Raw genomic sequence first — 13,419 nt, 5'->3', positions numbered from 1 at the left:
GACGATGCCTGCAATTACATCTGTCCATGGATGCTCCTAGTCGTCTTAGTTGCAACCGGAGTCATGCTCCCAGGTCTCAGCGGGGGTTAGGCCTCACACATAAGCTTTAGCCATGGCGGCTTCACAAAAGTCCTCGAGGCTACGACTGTGGGCGAAATTTGTGAAGTCCGCTCCGTCTCACCTCCAAAGGTCCTTGTTCTCGGGTTCACCAAATTGTAGAGAAAAGGACGAGCCGCCGTGCCCATGTCGAAGCCCTCCCGTTGACCTCTTTTTCTTCATTCCGAACAGAACTAATCTTAAAGATTATACTGCCCTCTTACTTGTATACATAAAATATATAACACTTATCACGAACTTCCAGCAGAAGACCACCGCTTCTGATCTTCTTTCCTTTGTCTGCCTCACGTATCACATGCCTTTGATACGCTCCCAATCCTATCGCCGTCCACCACATCACCACTACCTGCACTAGTCTCGCTGGCATGAAAAATTGCGTACGGTAGACACCCAAACTGCACACCGTGGTTTATGGATAACCCCTGCTTAACTTCCAGCGACGAAAAATTGATTTGTGGTGCAAATATGACCATCTACAGGTGTGCTAATATTGTGGCGCAGCAGGCCACGTCTACTGAGTTCGTCACTATCGCGACGCTCAACGCTAAAAAGTTCCTCCCCGGCCGAATTACGTTATGTGTGACCATCGGCGTATATACGACGACGCTACGTATGACGCTCTACGTACATAAATCAACGTTCCTGTGAAGCTTCAAGCTTCATACCGACTAGATTCTCATCAACGTGGCACTGCAATTCTCTAATCCACAGAGCACTCGCTGCGTTCTGTACATCGATTTACTCTGAGTACAGCATTGTTTGGAAAGGTACACTTCATTTATAAAAAGCAACAACTGTGCTTTTCTACTTACTGCTGCATGCCTCTGTGTTGAATGTACGAGTTAAATGTTTCAGTAAATGGCGTAACTACATGGTTCATTAACCACGAGAAACACCGTGAGTGTACTCTTCTAACTGTATAATTATGCAGATGACAAAGCAAATGGGCAAACATCGTGGTTTTAAACAAAAGAAAAACGAGAAATAGAGAAACGGAAAGAGAACAAGTGGTAAAACAAAACGCTGTGAAGAGGCTCTAAATGGGTTCACCTATTTGCCAGCCGCGAGCTCATTCTGGCCCTGTTTCAAGAGTTAGCGGAACGTATGCCGTTAGCGCTTGCCTTGAGTTGCCTCTCATCTTTTGTACTTCTTACTCATCTTTCTGAAGCTGCAGTTTAATTTATTTACTTTTATTTCAACACCAGTAACAATTGTGCATACCGCTTCGTTTCGCGTATGTTGAACCAGCCAACTAATAAGGTAAAGTGTCATGAATATTCGGCTGTCGAGAAGTTGCCCGGGGGCAGTACTTCCAGCCTAGATTAGGCACAAATTGCAATCGTCCGCATTTTCATTCACTTGTTTTCTTGTTCACTTTAAAGTATTGTTAAAGGCACGAAGGGTGATGCGTATATATTAAAGAACTTGTTGCAGCCTGTGCCTTCTCTTGTGTGTTGTCCGCATTACTGGTTGCATAAGAGACAACATTTTGGAATGTTTAAAGAGGTTTGGAAAAAGTGCAAGTGCAGAAAACTACATAGGTGGGTGCTCTGATTGAACGATAACGACATATCTAGTTCGTCCAGGGCTGTGCGTAGTAGAAGTATAATGTTTAATTTTGAGCACGTAAGAACAGACTCGAAAATTTTTGCAGAAGCTGAGGATAATAGATGCAGTGCAGCGTAGTTCGAGACCCTATAGTGCTCTGCGCGTGGTCGTACGATGGCCTCGGTGACGCACCAGCCTCCTCTCATGGTCACATAAGATATATATGTTTGTGTGTGCTGGAGTTTGTGCATGTGCGAAAGAGAGAGAGGATGTGTGTGTAAATAGGGAGATTAAGATAAGGAGTACGAGAACATCCACGGCTTTACATTCTAAAACCACCATTGTGAGGAACAGCGTAGTGGATTGTTCGGGAAGCTTCTGCCTCTAGCGGGTATTCAACGTGCACCCAAATTTACGTACACACGACCCTAGCATTTTGCTTTCAATGAAATGCGACCACCACGGCTGGCATTGAACCTTTGACCTTTGATTCTACAACTGCGCAAAATTAGCACTGTAACACCACGATGCCTAATGAAAGCAGAACACACGGAATGAGTGTATTGTGGTTAACGTAATTTTCCACTATGAGCGATAGGCGTATCTATTTCCGTACAGATATTAAACACACTTAGGCCACATTCATACTTGAGAATTGAAGTGAAAACAAAAACACCAGAGTGGTCCAGAAATCACGACCGCGTGCGTCGACAATGTTCACATTTGTTCCACCCCTCATGGATGGTACCGCTGCCGCCACCGCCGCCTTCACTACTTTGAGAATTTAATCTGTTTTGCGTGCCTTGTGAGCACTAAAATTCGCCCCAAATTGTATTTATTCAAGCAAAGTACTGAAAAGCTACAGCGCGCACCTTTTCAAACGTTGTTTCGGGAGATAGCCCCGCAGAAACGACACGAGTGAGCGCACGGGCAGCAAGCAGCAGTGGTGGATTCAGCTGGCTTTGTACACAAGCAAGGCAGGTTGCGGCATGCCGACACTCCACTGCTGCACCGCCTACTTCCACTGTTCTCCTCAATCGTAATTCAAACCAGGCTGCCGCTGAACGCGTCCTCGTTGAGACCGTGAAGTTTTGTTGTTGTGCACGGCTAGTTTGTAATTTCAGCCGATGCGAGACACCACCGATGCTTTTGCCGCCATGTTGAATCTGGGACCAACTGTTCAGACCACGTGGTTTTAGCTAGTGCCACCAAAGCCGTGAAGCGGAAAGACGATTCGGTTTCACGTGAGAGAAAAATTGGCCTCCAACCCCTTTTTTTACGCCGGCCTCTCAGCGCAATTTTACGACTGCTTAGGCGACGAAGCGAGCGAATTTCCGTTGAGTTTTGCCGCGTTCTCTCTTTCAAGGTCAAGTATGAACGTGCCATTCGCACTTGGAATGAAGCATGTAGAGGTGCAAGATGACATTTAACGATGCTGCCGGAATTAAGATGCTGTCACTTTCATCCTATTGAGTGTGAAGGCAGATAAAAGCGTACTTGAAGTACAACTATCCCAACTACAAAAATACATGCGTGGACTCTGACAAACCTCAATGTTAATATAAATTCACTTCATGTTGTCTGGTATTGGGTGAGCGATAGCTGATGTGGTCCCTATCAAGTATCAATCAAAACAACTGCTTTGCATGAAAGGTCATCATGTTACGCCAGGCTTTCTTGCCACTTAGATATCAGCGGAGACATTCCATCACGCCTTACATCATTGTGAGGTTATCTAATGAGTTCGTTAGCACTAGTTTACATTAAACGGAGCATGGCGCTCATTAACTACAGGGTGGAAGTCATGTTGAACTGTGAAACTCTATGGAACATATTAAAATAACTAAAATTTTGCGGAGCCTATTTAGTCTTCTAACGTTGTTTGGTCGAAAAGAAAAAGTTTCTGGTCATTGCTTCAGAAACGTCCTCAAGAAGTACAGCTGCAACTCGTCCTAGTAAAAAGACTTGTGGTTTGCTGCACGCCAGCTATCTCTGCTCGGTCCATGAGTATTAGGTTTTATATCCACCTCTGAAGAGTAAACAACACATGATACATCTGAAGAGAACTTCAAGGTTCAGCCTTGCGCCAGTATTGCGCTGCATGCACAGTTCGTCGTGTTGATTCCTGTGGGATAGAGTCGCATGGTTCGGACACCTAACACCAATCCTTGCTGCGAACGTAGCTTGAAAGGGAATTTCGTTGTGACGAAGGCGTGTCAGGAACGATGAAAGGACAGATTCATGATGTGTGTTAGGGCTCACTAGGATGACTGGGAAGAATTTTATTCATTGAGAATAATAATAGCCGTGTGGTTAAAGAGGAATTCACTGATATAATCATACAGTTTCCTGCCACAGTTATCGTTATCTGAGTCGCGTATATAGAGCAAATGAGCACTTAGTTCACTAGAGAGCCCTTTAACATTTCGAAATACTTCAAAAAAATTTGATATAATACCTTTCGTCAGTTGAGTTTCTGCTGAGGCTTTCTGTGTGAACGCTTCCCAGCCGCACACAAATATTGAAGAATTGTTGCGTAGTGGGTAATTTATGTATGGGTTCCTACTAGTAGTTCAAAGTGTGGTTGAAAAAAAAGCTCTAGAAAGGTCAATCTTTCAAGTTCGTTATGAAGCTGCTGCGCGTCGCACAAAATCCGGGCGCTTTTTTTTTAAGCATAACGGTTCAACCTCTGATATATTTTATATGCGGCTTAAAATTTCACACTCGCCAGAGGCGATTTCAATACAGGTGTGTTTTGTGACATGTCTTCTTCAAACGATAGTTCTAGAAATTTTCGCGGTCTCAGTTTCACGTTCTCAGTTCAGAAAAATTCAGTTTAACACACGACTTACCTGTCGGCCTAGATACACTATTGTTTGCTTTACTTGCGCTTCACGCAATCTTGTCTTCAAAGAGCACCAGTTTGAGAGGCTTGGAATCATTCGTTAGAGCAGCGTGAAGATTGGTACTTGTTTCAACGCTGAAAAAACCATTCGTGTTATTTGCGTACATCATGTGATTTTGTCTTCTAAGATATATTATATATAAATCTACAAAAAGTATAATTGACACTGTCCTAGAAAAGAACCTTCCGGAATGCCATCTTTAATTTCTGTTTCTGCTGACGTTAAGCATCCAATTTTAGCATATTTTCTTCTATAAAAAAGCAATTTTAATAAGTTTAAGAGCAGCACCACGTATTTTTTAGTCAAAGAATGTTTGTTCCAGAGTATCACATTCTAAGCCATTAAACAGGCTTTGTCGGGTCAAGAAGCAGTCCAGCTGTATATAATGTTTTCTCTAAATTATATAGTATCACCTTTTTCACGTTTACTTGGCTGATTCAATTGACTTCCCTTTCCAAAAATCTATTTTAAGCAATTTTTTATTTGATACATTGAGTGTTGCGCAGAAACAATCACTTGCAGTCGCACTACCTCACAGAGATCACTGACCAATAACGGCGGAAACACTAAGGAATATCGTCTTGACAAGTCATTACGGACAAAGGCGACAAAAGGTGTCCTCAAGTTCTTAAAAACAACAAATTTGCACTGGTGGTTCTAGAATAATGGTGTTATGATAACTGGGAACTGTGACTTTCTGTGAGCTACTCTCTCTCTCTCCGCATCTTTCAAGCTCCTCCATCCGTTTTCCTAATGTAGGTCAGCATACAAATCTTTTTAGGCTGGTGGACATCCATTTGTTTCCTTTCTCTTTTGTTCCTTACATCCTTGATACTTTGAAAGAAAGTTCCTCAGCATATGATTGATGGTACTTTCAAAAACCGGTTGACCCGACGTATTGTGGGAATCTATGTAGTGCGAAGCAGCCAGCAAGGTGTCAATTATGATTAAAATATTATAACCTGTCATGTATGTTCGTTATTCAGTCCCATGACGCGATACCAACTTAGCTGCATATCAAGCTAGCGAAAGGGTCGTCACCGTATGATGAGTGTAGCACATAAATCACATGTACAAGACATGCACGTCATGATTTTCGTGTTACCGCCCGTCATTTACATTTGTCTTGCAGGCTCTTGGAGCAATACTCTTTTCGGTCAATAGCCCCGCCGCGGTGGTCTAGTGGCTAAGGTACTCGGCTGCTGACCCGCAGGTCGTGGGATTGAATCCTGGCGGCGGCGGCTGCATTTCCGATGGAGGCGGAAATGTTGTAGGCCCATGGGCTCAGATTTAGGTGCACGTTAAAGAAGCACGGGTGGTCTAAATTTCTGGAGCCCTCCACTACAGCGTCTCTCATAATCTTATGGTGGTTTTGGGACATTAAACCCCACATATCAATTAAACATTTTGGTCAATATGAGGCTAGCGAACTGGTCGCAAGCATGCCGTTAGTGTGACAGGAAGTGTCGTTGCAAATGAATAATCTAGATATCTATACTTCATTCTTTACACAGCCACATCAGGCACTACAAAATTTGCTGTATATCAAGCGTGTGAAGCGATCGGCACCACGAGCGCGGCATTGACTGGATGCTGTACGTGATGTGCGCGTAATGATATTTACACTGCCACGTAATCTGGAGACCGTACCTAACATGAACCGAGACGGCGCTTTTACCGCCGGGAGGTGATGCTACGTAGCTGATATATCAGTGGTCAGAAGACGGCAATGAAGAAGCGGACTGGCTTGCCCAGCGTGCGTGTTGTGTTCCGTCTTGATTGGTGTCAATACACTCGCCAACAGTCACGTCTCATCTCATTTTACGGGGCAATCTTAACACCTGTCATTTAGATTAAGTAAGCGAAAATGTCTAATCATACCAATTGTCGTATATAGCAAGTTAAGAAAATGGCCCCAGAAGCACCGTAGCTATGGCTTGTAAACAGTGTCATTTATGACAAGTGACTCAATTTTTTCATAATGTGACCAGTCATTCAGGTACGCCTTTTAGACATGCTATGCCACAGTAAATTTAGTATAAATACCATTAACAACGCGGTCTGAAGAGCACCACGTCAAAGCTGAATAGATAGATAGATAGATAAATAAATATATATATATATATATATATATATATATATATATATATATATATATATATATATATATATATATATATATATATATATGAGATATAACAGACAGTAATGCCAAGGAATGTACAGGGGAAGTTATTAAAGCCAATGGAATGTAAATAAGAAAGAAAAGTGGATGAAAAAATTACCAACTGTGAGCAGGAATCGAACCTACGACCTTCGAATTACGCGTTCAACGCGTAATTCGAAGGTCGTAGGTTCGATTCCTGCTCACAGTTGGTAATTTTTTCATCCACTTTTCTTTCTTCTTATTTACATTCCATTGGCTTTAATAAATTCCCCTGTACATTCCTTGGCATTACTGTCTGTTATATCTCATTAATATTGTGTTAAAACACGGAAAAACGAGCCCTTAGGTATACACTTCTTTCCCTTATTTCATTGAACGAGGGTCTCGTACTGGCAGACTTGGTGTGTTTAGGTTGTATAGAGGAACAATTAATCAGCTGCCCGCTCATAATAAGTTCACGTGCTACGTGACGCCAAACATGCGCATAAGAGTGTTTTCACACTCGTTGTTTGGCTTATAGATGGCGCTGACTGTCGCTCCTACTTCTAAATTCACAGATAAACCCAAAACAAAAGTGGATAGAGGGAGGGCCGCTGTGATAGCTCAGTGGTTAGAGCATCGAACGCGTAATTCGAAGGTCGTAGGTTCGATTCCTGCTCACAGTTGGTAATTTTTTCATCAACTTTTCTTTCTTCTTATTTACATTCCATTGGCTTTAATAACTTCCCCTGTACATTCCTTGGCATTACTGTCTGTTATATCTCATTAATATTGTGTTAAAACACGGAAAAACGAGCCCTTAGGTATACACTTCTTTCCCTTATATATATATATAGATAGATAGATAGATAGACTCCTACTCTCCTAAGCTCGCTCAGAAATGCTTCGCAATTATAGGGACACTGAAGTCAAATAACATTTTACGTCAGAGTGAAAGCTCAATGCATGACATCTAAAACAACAATATTGTTACGGTTGAATTAAAGGATAGGTGGATATATTTACAGGGTGAGGATGAAGTTCGGGAGTCACGGTAAAGATGGAGTCCTCAGGCCGCACCAGACAACGTCGTCTTCCTCTTCTACCTCGCCGTCACATACTACAACCCGGCTCATACCGTAGCAAAGCACCGTTCACAGACGAAGCCCGCTGGGCGAGTTTATGTCGCTGGAGGGATGAAACTTCTTGAGGCGAGCCACGTGCACCAACTGCGTTCGACTTGACCGACGAGAAGGTGTCGTCAAGCGTGCCACAATGTACGTCAAGTCAGTCAAGCGATCTACAATGACGTAGGGGCCTGTGTACTGCGGTAAAAACTTCTGACATAAACCAGGTTTTCGTTGAGGGGTCCACAACTACACGAATTCACCTTTACGGAATGAAATGGCATCATGGCGTTGATCGTATCGTTGCTTGAAGCGATCTTGTGATGCCAGTGTTCACAAGCGAGCAATTTGGCGGGCTTCTTCTGCCCGGCACAATGTTTCGGCCACGGACTCATCGGTATGAAGCTTAATTGGGAGGATTGTATCAAGGGAGCTGCGTGGTAATCGAGCGTAGAGCAGGTAGAAGGGCGTGAAGTCCGTAGTCTCATGCTTCGCTGTATTGTATGCATAAGTAATAAAAGGTAAGATCTCATCCCAGTTTTTGTGATTGGACGCGACGTACATTGCGAGCATGTTAGTAAGAGTTCGATTGGTACGTTTCAAGACCATTTGTCTGGGGATGATATGGTGTCGAATGTCTGAACTGTGAAGTGCAGAAGCGAAGCAATTTTTCCACAGCGTCCGCGATGACTTGGCGACCGCGGTCACTAATGATTACTTGAGGTGGACCGTGGCGAAGAACAACGGAGCGTAACAAAAAGGCAGTGACGCCATCAGCTGTAGAAGATGGTATCGCAGCGGTTTCGGCGTATCTGGTAAGGTGGTCGACGCACACTATTATCCAGTGGTTGTTGTTCTAAGATCGCGGAAACGGGCCCAATATGTCGATGCCCACTTTCTCGAAAGGCGTAGTAGGCGGTTCTACGGGATGAAGAAGGCCGTCTGGTGCACTGGTAGGTTGATTGTAGCGCTGGCAATTCTCGCAGCTCGAGACATATTGTTTTGTAAAATCTCGCATTCGGGGCCAGTAAAAACGCTGCTGCACTGATGCAAGGTGCGAATGAACCCAAGGTGTCCTGACGTTGGATCATCGTGCATAGTACGGAGAACGTCGCATCAAAGACTTTGAGGTACAACCAGTAAATAACGTGCGCCGGTTGCTGAGTAATTCGTTTTGCACAACAGTCCATCACGAATGCGAAAGCGACCACTGCCTTTGAGATTCCTAGTGTCAACGAACAATGGGTCTAAAGATAATTCATTCAATAGTTCTCGTTTGAAGATATTGGCGTCAGGAAACGTGTGAGAGACCACAGCAAAACAGATGTCAAGAGTATCTGCACTGTCCTGTGTCGTGGTCATAGGCAGGCGAGAAAGGCAATCAGCGTCCAAATGACGTCGTCCACTTCTGTACGAAATGCTGAAATCAAATTCTTGAAGGCGTAAAGCCCATCGAGCAAGGCGACCAGAAGGGTCTCGGAGGGTAACAAGCCAACTTAATGAATGATGGTCTGTCACAATCGTGAATGGACGACCTTAGAGGTAACCTCAAAACTTCTGAATGGCGAACACAGCCGCTAAACATTCTTGCTCTGTCACCGTATATTTCATTTCAGCCTTGCTTATAGATCGACTCGTATAAGCAACAACATGCTCTGCATTATCATGGCGCTGAACAAGCACACCTCTGATGCTAATTCTACTTGCGTCACTGTGCACTTCTGTAGGAGCAGAAGGATCGAAATGATGAAGAATAGGCGCAGATGTTAGTAGAAATTTCAGTTCAGCAAAGGCGGCATCACAATCAGGTGTCCATTCGAATGGGCTGTCTTTTCGCAACAAGCTCGTCCGTGGGTGTACTACGTCCACGAATCGGGGCACAAAGCGGCGAAAGTAGGAACATAGGCCCAAGAGGCTGCGAAGTTCCTTCAGTGTCTGGGGTGGTTTGAATGTGCCGACTGCTTCGATTTTGTGGGGATCCGGCCTGACACCATCTTAGTCAACTAGGTGACCGAGTACTAAAGCTTGTCTTTCACCAAACCGGCATTTCTTAGAGTTCAAAATCAAGCCAGCCTTTCCGACACAGTCTAAAACAAGGCTTAAACGGACGTTGTGCTCTTCGAAGGTACGCCCAAAAATGACGACGTAGCATAAGCACGCCTCCCATTTAAGACCACGAAGAACAGAGTCCATAAACCTTTCAAATGTGGCGGGGGCGTTGCAAAGCCCTAACGGCATCACATTTAATTGGTACAGTCCATCAGGCGTCACGAATGCGGTCTTCTCCTTGTCTGAAGGGTGCATAGGTATCTGCCAATATCCTGATTGTAGGAGTTATTCAAGAAAAGTACGAAGCCGAGTGTAAGCAGTCAATAACATCGTCCTTCTAGGCAGCGGATATACAACTTTTTTGGTCACGGCATTGAGTCTTCTGTAATCAACACAGAATCGCCAGGCACCATCTTTTTTCTTAACCAAGATGACCGGTGCTGCCCACGGGCTACATGACTCTTCAATAACACCCTTCTTCAGCATTTCCTGAACCTGGTCTGCAATAACTTTTTGTTCTGATGACGACACTCGGTAAGGCTTTTGTCGGATCGGATGGGCAGTGCTGCGGTCAATCCTGTGGTGAGCGCGAGAACATGGTAAAAGTAGTGACCTCTCTTCTTGGCAAAAGTCAAACACAAAAGCATGTCGCCTCAACAGATGGCGTAATGTTTGCTGCTCGTGTGACCGCAAAGTGGCGCTAATCATGCCGAGGATCTGCGACTCGTAAGAGCAACTGCGTTTGCCAGAGACTGTTCCTTTCTCGCTTTTATCGTTGTTAACGACCGCTACAGAACCTTCAGTGGAATCTTCGAAGACGCCAAGCTTCTTTCCTCGAGGGAGCACAACCGGCATTGGCGAACAGTTCAGTGCCCACAAAAAGGTTGCTCCTTCATCAACAGATACCAAACTGCGAGGGACGAGTATGCCTTTCTTAGCACATTGAACGATGGCCGGTTCAACGATGGCGTCAAAAGATGTGGCAGATTCTGGGGTGAACACCGCAACTGACCTCATTGACCATGGCGGCACTGTCAGCTCATCGGAAACAATCGGAGCATCCTTCGCGGCCTCCGGCGCCTCATCGACGAGGGCAGGAACAATGTCGCCGCTGACGGAAAGTTCACCGCTTCTACAGTCGACGAAAGCGCCACATCCTTGGAGAAAGTCAAGACCGAGAATCACATCGTGGATACAATGTTGCAGCACAAGAAACTCTGTTGGGAACACCTTTTCTGCCAATAAGACATTGACGGCATCAACTCCGACAGGATGAAGTACTTCCCCACCAACACCACGAAACCTTGTTGATTCGCCCCAAGTAAACATAACTTTGCGGCCAATGTGACTTTTGAAAGAAAGACTCATAACTGATATCGTAGCACCAGTGTCCAACAAAGCACTTGTACAAAAGCCATCTATTTCCACACGTATCTTGTTCTTGGACATTATAACTGGCGGAGGCATCTGAGGCAAATCCTGTTGTGTGACCTCACCTCCATCGGTCGTGCTGGCTAGTTTTCTGGCGGCGGCGGTGATGACAGGCCTCGTCGCGGCGAAGGGGAACGATGCAGTCGGCCAGATGGAGGCTTCAAACTACGGTCAGAAGCGGGAGAACTACCACGGTGATTTCCCCGCAGTGAGGTACTCCTGGAATAGGCGACCCAATGACCGTTGTTGTGACCAGTGCCCGCTGGCGGAAACTCTGATGGGGAACGATATCGGGATGTTGGCTCTCTGTCGACGACAGAACAGAGCTATATGCCCGGCAATACCACATTGGTAGCACACAAAGGCTTGGCGGTATTCATTGTACTCCTGGAAGGCATTGCGCCGACGTGGTGGTGGTACGGGTGCATCTTCGTTCGGGTCGTAATAGGTGTTGGCTGGCTGATGAGGGTAACTGAAGCGGTCTTCGTACCTCAGCAGTGGGTAGTTATTGCGCTGCGACTTCGGTGGTGAGGGTGGCCTGTAGTCGCAGTCATCGTTGCCTGCTGTGGCAATTGACACGGAAGGGCAAGAGGGAGGCGGTACGTGTGTAGGCTCGTACGGTGTCAGGCGAGCGTGTCGAATAAGCTCTTCTCGAACGATCTGGAGTATTGTCGACGCGAGATCAAGCGGCGTGTATTTGTCAACACTTGCCACGGTGGATACATTCGGTAGGCGACCGAACTTGGGGGTGATACGTCGCATCTTCAGGGTCTCGAATGTGCGACAGTGGCTTATGACGTCGGTCACCGTAGCAAGGCTGCCTTTGCTGATGAGGAACTGATACACGTCCTCAGCAATGCCCTTCAACAGGTGGCTAACTTTGTCTTCCTCTGACATAAAAGGGTTGACAATCTTGCAGAGCTTCAAGATTGCCTCGACATAGGTCGTGCACGTCTCTCCTGGGATCCTATCTGCAGTGACGTTTGTTCCGCCTGCTTTCTCTTAGCTACGGAGTCTCCGAAGCACGCTCTTATTTCAGAAACGAAGCGATCCCGTGACGTGAGGGCATCTTCGTGGTTCTCGTGCCACACGAGTGCTGTGTCCGTTGAGAAAAATACTACATTGGTCAGCTGGGTCGCCGCATCGCAATGGTAGTATTTGCTCACCCGTTTGTAGTGTGTGAGCCAGGAATTCCACGTCCTCGCCAGATTCGCCACCGAATGTGCGAGACACTATCAGATCCTGACGCAACCAGGGATTAGCCGCACGCGAACCTGGTACTAGCGGTGCTGCTGGGACTGGTAGAAGGTCAGCAGCTGCGGGGATCCGGTTTCCTTCTTCGCCGTGAGACATATCAGCTGCCAGTGGTAACGGCGGCAGTCCAGCAAGGCAGCGGCTTCGTCGTAGATCAGGCGCTTGAAGCGTCGTGTTGCTTGGTTGATTATCCAGCACCTCCGCCACAAAACTGTTACGGTTGAATTAAAGGATAGGTGGATTCATTTACAGGGTGAGGATGAAGTTCGGCAGTCGCGGTAAAGATGGAGTCCTCAGGCCGCACCAGACAACGTCGTCTTCCTCTTCTACCTCCCCGGCACATACTACAACCCGGCTCATACCGTAGCAGCATTATCAATAACAGTGCCATACGTACAAGAAATTAAGGTGAATGCTCAAGAACAAAAGCGCCACAGTAGGACATTCGAGGAATGATCCCGATGGCATCAGACGAACCGCCTTCAAATAATCACTAGTAATTGATCTAGCTGCACTAAATATATTCCTTTCAGTGCATTAAGATAAGCAATAAGATACTGCCTGTTCGTTTCTATTTGATTCACAAAAAAAGAACCGCCGGGCGTTACTATTGGGAATGGCACGAGTGGATGGAAAATTCCATTTTTGTGTAGTGACAGTGGGCAGGTGGTGCTATCTAGCAGGGCAAAGTTGAACCAAAAACACGTATACAATCTCGGAGCCTATGGCGAAAGATTTATCAAATGCCGTTGTTGCTGCTGTGGCTCCAGCTGCTTTCGGTCTGCTGCAAGTAGCGCAGTAAAACCGTGCAACGTTGTGCACGGCAACAGTCACGTGAGTC

At 45.7% G+C, this 13,419-nt stretch overlaps 1 non-coding gene across 1 annotated transcript; it reads left to right on the top strand.

Annotated features, from left to right (window-relative positions):
- The first annotated feature begins 7,330 nt into the window (after positions 1 to 7,330).
- TRNAT-CGU (transfer RNA threonine (anticodon CGU)) lies at positions 7,331 to 7,403 on the top strand. Its single transcript has one exon. It is a non-coding gene; the product is annotated as a tRNA-Thr (tRNA).
- The last annotated feature ends 6,016 nt before the right edge of the window (positions 7,404 to 13,419 follow it).

Source organism: Rhipicephalus microplus, chromosome 4 (genome assembly GCF_043290135.1).
Source record: "Rhipicephalus microplus isolate Deutch F79 chromosome 4, USDA_Rmic, whole genome shotgun sequence".
Taxonomy (NCBI): domain Eukaryota; kingdom Metazoa; phylum Arthropoda; class Arachnida; order Ixodida; family Ixodidae; genus Rhipicephalus; species Rhipicephalus microplus.
The sequence above is the reverse complement of the archived record's forward strand: the minus strand, read 5'-3'. Positions and strand labels throughout refer to the sequence as shown.